This window comes from Pteropus medius, unplaced genomic scaffold, assembly GCF_902729225.1.
Source record: "Pteropus medius unplaced genomic scaffold, Ma_sr-lr_union100, whole genome shotgun sequence".
NCBI classification, from domain to species: domain Eukaryota; kingdom Metazoa; phylum Chordata; class Mammalia; order Chiroptera; family Pteropodidae; genus Pteropus; species Pteropus medius.
In genome coordinates, this window is record NW_024356335.1 from 4,908,189 (window position 1) to 4,921,748 (window position 13,560).

Genomic DNA, 13,560 nt, shown 5'->3' on the forward strand with positions numbered 1-13,560 from the left:
CTCCAGCCCCTGCTGAGGTCATCTCCGGTCACTCGCCCTCCTCCCCTCGTCCCTGCGACCTCTCACGGCAGCCTCACCTCTGCGCCCCCTCCAGGCCTTTGCAGTTCCCGTGGGACACTTGGAACCGCTTTCCCCAGCCCTCCTGGGGACTCTTCTTATGGACCCTTCAGGTCTCAGCTCAGGTGTCGCCTCCTCGGGGAGGTCCCCAGCCCATTCCCCTGCCTTCCTCTTCATGACCACAGCCTTCACAGCGCTTATTCAGCCCAAACTACCTCATTCACCCATTCTCCGTGTGTCTTTGGCTGCCCTTCAAGAAGCTCCCTGAGGACAGACATGGGGCCTGTCTTGCTCACCTGTGTATTCTGTTGCCCAATGAGTGAGTGAGTGAGTAAGTGAGTGAACGACAGATGAATGGATGGATGGATCGGCCGCCTCTGCTTTCGGAAGGGCCCCAGGGGCTCCAGGAGGGGGGGTGCGGCAGAGGGCAGGTGGCTCCCAGCGTCTGCACAGCTGTCCTCTGAAGGACGTCCCTCGTCCCTTGAAGGTAGGCCTCCACTCTCCTTCCTGTGTCCCACCCTCCGGAGGAGGAGCGTAAAGCACCTGGCCACCCAGGTAGATCCTGTGAGGCCAGAACAGGGAAAAGGCAGATCCCCCACTTGGTGCAGCAGAGGGGGTCCAGGGTCCTGATGCCTAGAGCTCCCCCGCCCCAAACCCCATTCATTCACCAAGGGACAGAGCATTGCAGGGGCTGAAGCCAGGCAAACAAAGTTCATAGCTGTGGGGCCCGGGACAAACTCCATCTCTCGGTGCCTCCGTGTTCTCATCTATGAAATGGGGAGGACCCACCTCTTAGGGGCAGAGTGAGGAGTAAACAGATTCGTGCCCAGGGCAGAGACTGAGTATCTTGTTTGCTTTGTGGGACCTGTGAGTGAGTGAACGAATGAATGGGGCCAGAAGCCATCTGCCTCCCAGAGCAGCATCCCAAGAGAAGCCCACTTTGGACCCAGCCTCTTCAGGGTCAGCAGGCCAGGCCCAGCCCCTCAGAGGAGGTTGCCAGGGTTGCCAACGGTTCAGAAGCTTCCAAGAGTCTCTTGACAAAGGGATCAAAGGAAGCAGATGACAGAAGGGCAGGAAATGGCTGCAGGTGGGGTGGGGGGCACAGAACCTCCACCCGGGCGGGATGAAAGAGGCACAGGAAAAGGACACAGATGGACCAGCCATGGGGGGTGGGGGGATGACAGGATGCAGGCAGAGGGTCTCAGCCACTTCCTTTGCACAGAGGATGAACTTGATGGTTTTCTATTTGGTACAGGACCCTCCTTTCTGCCCCCAACCACCACCATCCAGCCTCAGGCCTGGCATCCAGAGGACACTCAGGAAATGTGTGCTGATTCACCATGTGCATGAATGAATGAATGAATGAATGAGTAGAAGCTTTTATCAGCCATTCCTGGCATTTCTAGTAGTCAAAAAGAGTGGGTCAGTCCAGAGGATTTTGACATAAAAGTGCAGAGCACACCTTGCTGTTTCAAGGAGGATGTTAATGTCACTATGGCCGTTACTAGAGCTGGCGCTTACTGAGCAGTGACTATGAGCTGAGTGCTCAGCATTTCTGCGTCATTTCCCCATCCTCTCAGTGACGCCTCGCCATTCTCCACGAAGGTGTTGCCAGCCTCATTGTCCAGATGAGGACACTGTGGCTCAGGAAGAAGAGTCTTGCCTCTGGTCACCCAGCAACTCGGCGACAAAGGTGAGATTCCAATCGGAGTCTTTTCAAGTTTGTAAACTCTGCTCTAAAACACGCATTCTCGGGCTGATGGCAAAATGCCTTATCACTCACCCTTCCGTCCATCGATTCATCCATTCGTTCTTTTCACAAGCAATTACTAGAATCCTCACCGCGCTGTGCCCTGTGCCGGGCACTGGGTGAATGGGATAATCAGTTCCTGCTGCCCCAGGACTCCTGATCTGTAGGGCACTGCTCCACCCCCATAATGAATCCATCGTGCAAAGTGCTGGGAAATAAAAAGCTGGAGGGCAAAGCTAGCAGAGGCAGGGACCTGCCCAGACTGGGGACCTAAGAAAAGGCTCGGCGTGCGGACTGTGGGCTGGAAGGCGTCACTAGCAGGGAGGTGTGGACAGGTGGAAGACAGTCAGGGACTGGAACGAATGGAAGAGAATAATAGTCATAACCCCGATCTGAGCAGGCACCGTTCATGGAGGCCTTTCTCTCCACAGCACCTCGCATGGATTATTTTATAAATATTTCCAATAAATGGAGATACAGATGCCCTGCTTGTCCCCGTGTAACTGGAGAGATCGGCTCACACAGCTGCTAAGAGGCAGAGTCAGGATCTGTCTGATGTGGGGGTCTCAGCTCCTGACGCTGAATCCAGCATCTGCAGGAGAAGAGATCCTTCTGCTAGGGGTGCGGGGACCCACAGGGACATGGTGCCCACTGGAGGTCATATTCCTCCTTGCTGTGTCACTCATCAGTTCTCCTTGGGCTGGGAAGAACTTCCATTCCAGAGGAAATACTTAGGGAGGGAATATTTCTGAGCTCAAATCAGCTGGTGCTGCACTAGGAGAAGCAAAGACGCTTGCCAGGTCCTCCGACCAGCGTTTGAGAGCCTGAGAGCCGCAAGGTGGACCCCGACCTCTTCCCCTAGGGTGGCAGAGGTCGCCACGCTCTGTGGAGGCAGCCGTGGGCAGGGCTGCAAGGTCCCCATGTCACCTTCTCTCCTTATGGGCCCCGAGCCCCAAAGACAAGGCAGATTTCCTGTATTTTTCTTTGAAGGGAGAGACGAGGCCGAGATCCTCCATGGCCTGGGGTGTGGGCCCTGAGGGGTTGGGCTGGGGCTGCTGTGTCTCGGTGCTTCTCATCACCTAGAGGATGCAGGACGTGGATAGGGGGCCCCACCAAGCAGTCAGAGCGGTCCCAGGGCTCAGGCCTCAGGGCTCAGTGGGTCCCTGTAACCCTTGGGAAAGTGTAAAGGACTTACCTGTGATACCAATGATAACAGCGCATACTTCCTGAGCATCAGCCATGCACCTGGCCCTGTGCTGAGCACCTTCCCGAATCATATCCCTGAATTGTACAGGGCAGAGGCTGCTGGCTATTGCCGAGTATGCATTCTGCCATCTTCCCTTTAGGAACTGAACACGCATTCCTGAGTTTTAATAAGGCTCGCCATTGCCAGGCTAAATACTACATTTCCTAGTCTCCCTTGCAGCTAAGTGTGGTCATGTGATTAGTTCTAGCCAATGGGGCACAAGAGAGGTGATCTACATACCTTTCAGCTTGCCCTTCAAAGGAAGTTGCGATTTCTACCTCCTTGGTCCCCCCCAAACACCTGGGAAAGAATGGATAGGGGGAGGCGGTGGCCATCTCTGACCCTGTGGTTGGAAGCAATCTCCCACGGGATGGGAAAGGCACAAGGAGCCCGGGCCTTGGACTGGCTCCTGAGCAGAGGCCCCTAGACTGAAACACGAAGAAAATCAGCCCCTCTCTCCTCTAACTCCTGTTCCTTGGGTTCTGCTAGAGTAACTGGGCTGCATCCTCATGAGACACCGAGGCTCCAAGAGGGACGTCCATGGTTACTTGGCAGCGGTGAAGCCAGGACTCGAACTCAGACCTGGATTTGGTTGATCCCAGAACCCGTGCTCAAAGCTGCTGGGCTGAACGTACTGCGGCACACAGCGGATGCTCGGTATATGATTTTGGGGCAGATAGATGAAGAAATGCATGGTGGCCCGGTGCTTTCTAGGGAGGACGTAACCCTGGAAGAACTGACTGCCTCTGGGCCCTACGTGCCACTCGCTTTTCCCGTGAGCGTCACAGCCCTCACTTCCGGTTCCTATGCCCAACATTCGCAGATGATCGCATTGACATTGTCTTCCAGTTTACAACGTGCCACTTCATATCCACGGTGGCCATAACCTTGACCCCTTCCTGTGAGGTAAGCAGGGGAGGCATCGCGATCATCCCCGTTTTACAGGTGAGAAAACAACCTGTGTACCTGTCATAACCTGGCACATAGTAATCGTTCATCACGTGGCAGATCTTCTCGTTCCTTTAATCATGTTTTCATAGTCACAGGCTACTACTAATATGAAAAATAGCTTGAAAGAGGAGTGGAATGTGGGAGCGCAGTAGGAGAAACCCATGTGAAGGACACAGGAGACCCGGTGGCCACTGGACTTGCTGATTACCTCGAGACATCGCTTCCTCTCTCTGATACCTGCTTCCTTGGTGTAAAATGAGGGAGTTGGAGAAGATGGACCCCTCTTCCCATTCCCATTCTGAGTTCTACTGCCCTGTGCCCCCGAGGTTGGGAATGGGAAGGCCCAGCGTCCCCCGTCATTGAGGGCAGAAGCAGCCCCATGTTGCAGGGCAGTGAGCTTCTCCTCGGGCCTCCGTCGGCCTTTCCCAGTTCCCTTTCCGAGCCTGGCTCTGAGTCCTAGGGCTTCGTATGTCAACTCCCTGAGCCTTAGTGTCCTCATCTATAAAACGGGAATGATAGTAAAAGTAAGGACATTACTCATAGGACTCTCGTGTCATTGGCAAGCATTTATACACATAAAGTGCTCAGAATAGAGCCTGTCTCAGTAAGTGCTCAGTTCATGCTATGGGCATTGCGGTTATTGATTGTCAATTATAAGTAATATTATTATTAATCACTATAATGAAAGGATAATGGGCATTTACAGGTGATTGCAAGAGAAAGGAACACATTGAAACGTCAAAAAACGGCAGTTCTGTTGGAAGGCCAAGGGCGGGGGGCTTGGTTCAGTGCCCCTGGGTACCTCGGAAGGGTCTGTGGGTTGCCCATCTGGGCCCCTTCACCTGCTCCCTTTCCTCTCTGTTCATTTTTCCCATCAGCCACACTTGGGCTGGCCAGTGAAATTAGAAATGGAAATTTCCAGAGTCTCGACATTGAAAAATATCTCAAAGTTGCCTAAGCCAATCCTTTCATGGTTCTGTATGTACACACACACACACACACGCGCGCGCGCGCGCACACACACTGCCCGTCCTTGAACATCTCCCCACATGGGACACTCACTACCTACAAGGCTGCCCTGAATATTAGATAGTTTATCTTGTAAGGCCAAACCAACCTCTCTGGGTGACCTCCCCTGGTTCTGCCTTCTGGGTCCTCCCAGAACAAGTCCACCCCCTGTGTCTCGGCTAGCCCCTCAGGCACCAGGATCAGTGGCCACTAAATCAGCTCCTCCCCACCTGAAATCTCTGCCATGCCTTTTATCGCCCTCCTGGAAGAGGGAAGAGTTAGGCTGCATTTGACTCAGGAAAAACATCGTGCCACAGCCCTGCAGATAAGCCCAGGGAACCACGCCGGCCTGCAGCGCCCGCCCCGCCCACCAATAGCCCTGGTTCTCTCCTCTTGCTGGCCTGGCTCCTTTTCTTTTGTAACAGAACTGCGGGGAGACAAAAGGCAAAGATTTGCCTGAAGCAAACGCATCAAATCCCTCTACCAAACACATCATTTGGAACTGAGCGCAAAGATAGCAAGAAGAGGCCGGCTTGATTAGATTACTTTGGGGTCTGTTGCCTGATTTTGTTGCACGTCTTCGCTCGAGGTCCCTGTAGTGACTAAAGGGTGTTTGATTTCTCAAGTCACGAACAGGCTGGTGTATCAGCGCTCATCTCTGGCTGTTCTCGCAATACGGCCTCAGATCGGGTCCCAGGCACACAGTAGGTCTTTAATCAGTGTTAGAAACAATTAGCTCTCAGCAGGAAGATGAGCTAGGGACACTGGTCACGTCAGCCAGAATTAGAAGAGATGCATCCCCTTTGCGAGAGGGGCTTCATCCAGACACAGTTCTGGCCCTTTCTGGCTCCTGGCTAAGTGAATCTCAAACTCTACTGAGCTTGAGATGCACCTGAGAGAGTTATAAGATGCAGAGTCCCAGGACCTCTGCTCAGAGAGCCTGATTCAGTGGATCTGGAGAGGCCCGGGATTCTGCAGTTTAACAATGTCTCTCCTGCTCCTGACTTACCCCAGGCCCCAAGCTGGGGATAGATGTTACTGCTGAATGCGCTGACTGCTCCATGCCTGTCCTGTGTGGAGAGCTGGAATGCTATGCCAAAGAAGACAGAACCACCCCTGCCCCCAAGGAGCTCACCACCTAATAGGGAGAGTTGAGGAGCCTGAGTTCTGGAATGACCAGGTACAGCTGCGGGAATTAAAAGGTTAGAAGACACCTTCCTCCTGGTACCGTGTGGCTGTTGTCCTAGGCTGGCGTCTTGGGACATGAAGGCCTTGGGAGGGATGGGCACAGGCTGGCCTGGAGGCAAAGGTTGTTCTCCCTGACCTTGCCTGCGCTGGACTCGTGATGGGGACAGGTGATATGTGGCATGGAGCGGATGAGGCAGTCAGGTTACATGTGCACTGAGGCAGTTCATGGTGCTGCCTATTGAGCAAGAGCTGGGCTTGAATCCCAGCTTTGTCCTTTCTATCTGTGTAACCTTAGGCCAGCGATTTCCCTGTTCTAAGCTTTATTTCCACCTCTGCAAAGGGATGACTATTGTGTCACCCACCTGCAGAGGTGATTTACCAAGAAGCTAATAAAGTTTTAGCCCCAAGGACTCTTGGCAAGGCCCTGGGCTTAATCGTGCATTCATAACTTTGCATCGTTTTTCTTAATGAGGGTCCTCAAGACTGGAAAAGCTTCGGGCCCCCCAAAACTTGGATCTGCCCAGGCCCACCTAATATAGCTGTTGCAGGATTTGGTAAGAACCCCTTGTCGAGCCTGTGTCTGGAATCAGAAGCCTCCTTAGCTTCTGAGCCTTGGAAGAACAAAGTGGCACCCTGGACAGTGGCAAAGTTCGTCTGGGGACTGCCAGGACCTCCTGAGAGCTGAGCCCCCTCTTATTCGGACAGTCTCTGTCCCCAAGACCTCAGAGCTCCAAACCTCTCTAGCCCGGATGGGAAGTAAGGAGGAGCAGGCTGGAAGAAGAATGGAGGACACGAAATAAGGAAGAGGCTGGGGAGGAGGGAGGAGGAGGCGGGGTGCAAGCAGATTAGAGCCAGCCTCGGGCAGACCCCTCCGGCTGCCTTATGCACTAGCCTTTGGAGGGCCAGGCTGGTGGTGAGAAGCCAGCCAGAGATGAGGGCCCTGGGCAGAGGCCATGGAGTTGACTTGGCTTTGAAAATGACCTTCAAGTGTCTGAAACCATGGGAGGATGCTGCTTATCCAGGACCCACAGTTGAAAGGGGGTGGGGAGGGAGGGAAGGGTATTGGGAGAGGATCCACCTCCCACCCCCGTTCTGTGCTAGGCCCTGTCCAAGTGCCCGATTTCACCGAATCCTCGCCTCCTCGAAGTCCTCCGTTCCTCTCCATCCTGCAGAGGAGGAAGTGGAGGCTCAGAGAGGGCAAGTCCGTTGCCTAAGGGCACACAGCAGGGGGGAATGTAATACAAACAAGGATTCGGACCCAGCTCTAACTCCAAATTCCTGCTCTTAAATTAACCCTTTCCTACCACCATCCATCTTCTGTGGGCTCAGCGGCACCAAGTGGGCTCGTAAGAAAGATGGGAATGAAGAATTCGCAGGCCAGGCTCTACCCACGTCCCCCGCCCCCCTCCCCCCGCCAGCTCCTTCTGAGCCTTCTCTCTCCCGCTTCCGCAGGTTTCCTCACGCTCTGCCCGGAGCCCACTCCGAGGCAGCTTTCTCACAACGGGACCCCGGCGTGGGGACACCTCCCGACTCCCGAGGCCCTGCGGGAGAGCCGCGACCTCCGGCCGGGTGGTCTCCGAAGCCGCCTCCCCCTCCCCAGCCCAGCCTTACCCGCCCCCCGGCTCTTTCCCCGGCAGCTGAATAATTGACTCGACCATAAATAATGGATCTGTGTTGCGTGCGCCCTCTGCGCCCCCAGGGTGCGGGGGGCTCCCCGTGAGGGGTGGGGGGCGGGGTGGGGCAGGGTCCGCTGTGCTCTGCACGTAAGTGGCACAGTTTCGCTCCGCCGGCCTTTTGCTCTGGCCCTCTCGCTCCCTCGCGCCGGCTTTTCCCCTTCTTCTTCTTCCTTTTTTTCTGTCCTGGAGCGGAGCCCGGCGCCAGGAGTCTGGAACCAGCTTGACAAGCTTTTGAGTTATGGAGAGGGGAGGGGAGGGAGCGGGCGGGCGGGCGGCGCGGGGCGGGGAGGGGACCGGAGGGGACCGGAGGGGAGGGCGCTCCGCAGTGGCGTGGGGACTGGGGGGCAGGGGCGCGTGCACCCCGGTTTGGAGACTGTCGCCAGCTCTGGGCAGCGTCGGAGAGGGTCTCGTGGTGGCGGCCGGGCGGGGGCTGGAGGCGGCGGCGGGGGCCGAGGGTGAGTCAGGCCGCGGCCCCGCGAGCGGCCCGGCTGGCGTAACGAGCCCGGCTTCAGAGCCTCGACAAATGAGGCCCGGGGAGGGCGGCGGGGTTTACTCGGCTTCAGGAACCGCGGCCTCCCCCGCTGAGCAAGACATTCCTTTCCGCTGAACTGGGCGCCTGGGCCCCGCGCCGCCGCCGCCGCGCCCTGCACGCATCGCCGTCGGCGGGCGGCCGGGCCCGGGGAGGGGAACAGCGCCGGAGGTGGGGGTGCGGGGCAGCGGGGAGCGAGGCCTAGGGTGGGCCCCTTTGTCCCCCTGTGCTGCTCCTCAGGAGCTCACTGAAACCTCAACTGCCTGGGAGGGTAGAGACCGCCGTGCCCATTTAACGGTGGGGGACCTGAGCCCAGTGAGGGCCATTACTGCTGCGGGTTGCTCAGCTGGCTTCCCAGGGTGTCTGATCCCCACTCCATTTTTTTTTTTTGCCTGCACCCCCACTCCCCGAGAGTTGTGCCTTTGGGCCTGGTGACAACCCTGGGGGCTCAGAGCCAGGCGCACAGCAGGGGCACCTTAGCCACTGGCTGAATTTGACGGGGGCGCTATGCCAGGAGCCTCAGGAGGGCAGTGAGCGTGCCTGCCCACTGACGCGCAGTGCCAGACAACCCCGGCCCCAGGGCCAGGCAGGAGTGGGACGTGTCTGGAATTATTGGCTTACCAGGACCAGCGGTAGAGAGAAGTTTCCAGACCCCTTGAGGTCTCCAGGGGGACTCAGTGTACCCCATGAGGACCGTCCTAGATGCTAACAGAGACCCTGGTTCCAAACATGCCTTCCACTGGACTGCAGGATTTCTGGTCAGGCCATGGTTTGCTTCTTCGTACCTCAGCTTCCTGTAGGGACCCCAGTGCTTCCTCGCCCTCAGCCACCACCTGGCCCGTCCAGCCCCGCCTGCTCCCAGCCAGTTAGTGACCTGGATCTACGTGCCTGGCTCCCCGCTATGTAGCCTGGGGTGGCTGCTTTCACCACTCTGAGCCTCTCTCATTCAGCTGTGGGATGGGTGAGTAACAGTGCCAGCCTCGCCTGTGTGCTGGAAGGTTCCGTGAGGCCATGCCAGTCTTGACTTCGCACGGGGCCTGCCGCACAGTAAGCAAGCAGTCAATGTGGGTCACTGTTGTTGGAGCTGATTGTTTTTGTTATTTCTGAGGGACTCACAGAGGCCTAGCGAGCTCCCTCCCCTCCCGGCTCCCCTCAAGCATAAGGCAGAGCCGTGAGGATTCAGAGCAGCCTGCGCCTCCTCCCCACCCCACCCCCGCCCCCCGCCGAGCAGTGTGGAAATCACCCGAGAAGCTGCTGAGCAGAAATTTCCAGTCTCCCTGGCAAAGCTGGGAAGAGTTAGGGTGGGGCTCAGAGATGAAGTTGAGCAGGCTTTGTGGGGCCGGGGCTGGGGAGGCACCCCCAGATGTTCTCGGGGACCCGGGAAGCACCCTGGGCCCCGGAGAGCACCTGGCCTCCAACACAGCCCTTGTCCCTGGTGGTCAGGCAGGAGCAGTGCTAGATGTGCCCTTTAGCAAGACCTGTACCCTGGGATTCTGGGTGAGCGTCCCCAGAAGATGGGATAATAGGGTGGCCGTGAGCACTTAGTACAGCTTCTCGCACCGCATAAGTGGGGGCTGTTTGCTTTAGTGACTATCCCGCTTGTAGGGGCCCCCTTAGCTGATTCCTTGGCCACCAGGAGGAGCAGAGGCCCCTGGTTAGATGGTGGGTCTCAATGGGGCTGTGGAGGCGTCATTAGGTGGCCTGAAAAAGCCACCTGGGGACCTGGCAAAGAGGCTGACTTTTGCTTCAATCACGGGGCTGTGTGACCCTGGGTGCCCAACACTGGACTTTGTTCTCCCAATCTGCAAAAGTGGCCTGTGACCCTCGCTCACCAGAGGGAAGCAAGGACCATTGGAGTTGGAAGGAGATGGGAGTCGAGTCCCAGCACTGCCCCAGACTGCACAGGTGATCTTGGAGAAGTTTGAATGAGACCGAAAACACAAAACTGAGTCACACTAATGAGAACATGTCAGCTTCAGGCCAGTGCTGGGTGTTTTGCATACACGTATCTCACTGTTACTCTCGGAGGGAGGTTTTATTAACTTTATTTTCCAGATAAAGTAATCGAGGCTCAGAGAGGCCGATTCACTTCCTTAAGGACACACAGCCAGGAAATGAGAGAGTCAGGATTCAAGCCCTGATCTGCTGGCTTGGAGCCTGAATCCCTGAAGAAAAGCAAGTTGAATGTTTTAAAAAATAAAACATTTTAAGCACCTACTATGTGTAAGACATAAAAGGAGGCGGCAATAAATATGACATGTGGCCTGGCCTTTGAGAAGCTCAAAACTGAGTGAGGACACAAGACTCCAACGAGACCCCCGGGAAAGTTAGACTTGAAAAGTACGACCATAAAATACTAGCAGTGTGGTGGAGGGACCACGAGAGAGAGTGGGGTTTCCAGCGTGGTGAAAGGGAGAGGAGAGAGAGAGAGAGCTGGGGGAAAGCACAGAAGGCAAGGGGTGGCCGAGAGCTGGTCTTGAGCAGTCTGAAGAGGAATCTAGTGGTGGCTGGCGATTCCTGGAGCCCGGCTGTGGGAGCAAAACCATATTGGCGTAGAGGAGGATGTACCAAGCTAAGTGATGGGGGGGGGGGCGATAGGGGACAAGCGAGAATGGTGTGGCTGAGGCTGGCTTTGGGCTGCCAAGGCCTTAGCTACCTCTGCTCTACAGAAACGGGGAGCCATTGAAGGTCTTTGAGCAAAGGTGGACATCATGCTATGGGAGGTTTAGAAAGACAGTTCTATAGGCAGAGAGATGTCTTGAAAACATACATACAAAAAACTAGAAGCACAGGGTCAGGATGCATTGCATGACCCTTGACAGTGCTTCCTTTAAAAGGTTGGGTGGTTTTTTCTGTTTTGTCTTGTTTTGTTTTGTTTTTTGGCCTTGTACATTCAATTAAAAAAAAAAAAAAAAGAGGAAATGTTCAAAGGAAAGCAGGGAGCCTGGAGGCAGACAGCCATGGGAGGCTGCGGCAGGAATGAGCGGGATCGGTGGGCCTGGCGCCCAGCTCTCGGCTGTTTGAGTGACCAGTGATCTGGCGGATCCATCTCAGATCTACTCGGGGTGAGCATGTGGGGCCATGGAGTCTTCGGGGCACTCTTCTTGCTGGAGTCTTAGTCCTTCCTGACAGATGATGGTTTCAGCCTGTCCCTGCTCCTCCCAGAGTCTGTCCTCACCCAACTCCTCCCCACTGGCTGGGCTGTGGGACACAGGCTGATCCTTAAATCCCATGCTGGGGTAATAACTGCCTGGGAACAGTTACTCAAGGGGCCTCCCTATGTTCTTGGGGACAGACTGTCCCATGGAGGAGCACCAGGCCCTATACTAGGTGCTTTAAGGACGGTGTCTCTTAATCCAAATATAATCAAGTAGGAAAAAAGTGTCGCTTTCCGCATCGGACAGAAGGGGAATGGGAGCTCAGTGGCCCACCACGTGAGGGGACAGTGACTGGCACACCTTTGAGTAACCTTCCAAGAGGCCTTACTGCTTCAGTCTCTGCAAGAGAAAATCAGTCTCCCAGTGTCCCCCATCTCGTGCCGGTGGCCTGCTCCAGTTCCTGGAACGAGTCGCAGCCACCCCTCTGAGCCATTCCCTCTGCCTGGATGCCTCTCTTCCCTTCTGCCTACCATCCACGTAGCAAACGCCACCTTGACCTTTGAAGCCCAGTGAAAACATTACTTTCTTTCCAGAGAGTCTCAGAGTGTACTTCCTGTCCCCAGGGAGGGGAGAAAAGGCTCAGGGCACAGGGCCGGATCGTGAGTTCCAGCCCAGCCCCATGTGGGCGTGGAGAAGGGTACAGTCAGCTTGTTCTGGGTGCTCAGAAGGGCAGCCTGGAGCAGGGGGGATGTGAGAGGGAGAATGGCTTTGGCTCAACACAGGGAAAGATGGATCGGCCGGCCCCTGGGATTACTCGGCTTAGAGGCTGGAGGAGGACAAGTTCCAGAAGGAGAGAAAAGCAAAGATGTAGGCTGGCTCTCCACCAGTCCAAAGAGAACGCAGCTCTTTTCTGCCCCATCCCACCCCCGAGCCTGCGCATCCGGAACTCTGTGGCAAGGCTGGCGGCGGCGAGCCGATTTTGTGCACAAGTGCCCCCAGATCCCCACCCCTAGTGAGTGTGCACACACAGAGACGAAACCCCCCCTTTTAGAACCCAGAGGCCCCCACCCTTGGTGAAATGACCAGAATTGAGAACAGAGTGGCATGAGCTCCTCCTAAACTCAGAGAGTCCCCAGTGTCAAGAACAGTGACTGGCACACAGTAGGCACTTAAGCATGTGTTGGATGGACAAACGAAGAAATGAGAAATTGCCTGACCCCAGCCCAGGGAAGACCAGGACCCTGGAAGTCTGCCTGCCTGCTCCCTTGCTTCCTGTGGAGCCCCCTGACAGGCAGGGTGGCTGGGGACAGACTCTGAACGTGAAGTGAGGGAGGCAAGAGCCACAGCAAAGCAGTCCCGTTTGGGAGGGAAGCAGACAGGGAGCCATGTTCTGGTGAAACACCCCTCTGATGCCTGGGCATGGGCAGTGCCTGGGGCCTGGGAAGCTTTCAGGTACCCCCAGATCACCGGGTGGGGACCTCCCACACATACGATTTCACAGGGGGCAGCATGGTGCAAGTGTTAAAGCCAGCGTTAGGCTCCAGCTCCTTACTAGCCGGACTCGTTGCCTCAGTTTCCCCATCTGCAAAGGGGACCGATAGCACCATCTGCTGCACAGGATTGCTGGGAAGGTCACATGAGAGGTGCCAGCTCAGCACATTCTGTCTGCCATCGCTATAAACAACACAGAGGAGCTCGGAGGGGGAGAGAGCTGATCAGCCAGGCCCTGGGCTTGGGTACCACTGTGCCACTGACTTGTGGGATGACTTTGAGTAAGGCCCCGCCTCGCTCCAGGCCTCTGTTTCCCCATTCGTGCAGTCGGGCCCTGCTAACCCTGACAGCTTGACCCTTCCCCAAGCCCAGGCCTTTTGTGCACCCACTGATGCCTCTGTCAGACCAGCACACAGCTCCTGGAATTGCCCAGAGACACACAGACGCATACACACATATACAAGTGCACACGAACCCACACTCACACAGGGACACGTGCGCACACAGGCATATGTTCACACGGGCACACACGTTCACACAAGACGACACACACAGGCAGGCAGTCA

At 56.1% G+C, this 13,560-nt stretch overlaps 1 long non-coding RNA gene across 1 annotated transcript in view; it reads left to right on the forward strand.

The window, feature by feature from the left end:
- The first annotated feature begins 10,997 nt into the window (after nt 1–10,997).
- LOC120601618 (uncharacterized) overlaps nt 10,998–13,560 on the forward strand; it is an 11,953-nt gene continuing 9,390 nt past the window's right edge. The window contains exon 1 of the long non-coding RNA XR_005652490.1: nt 10,998–11,470. This is a non-coding gene — a long non-coding RNA (uncharacterized LOC120601618). The remainder of the gene's footprint in view (nt 11,471–13,560) is intronic.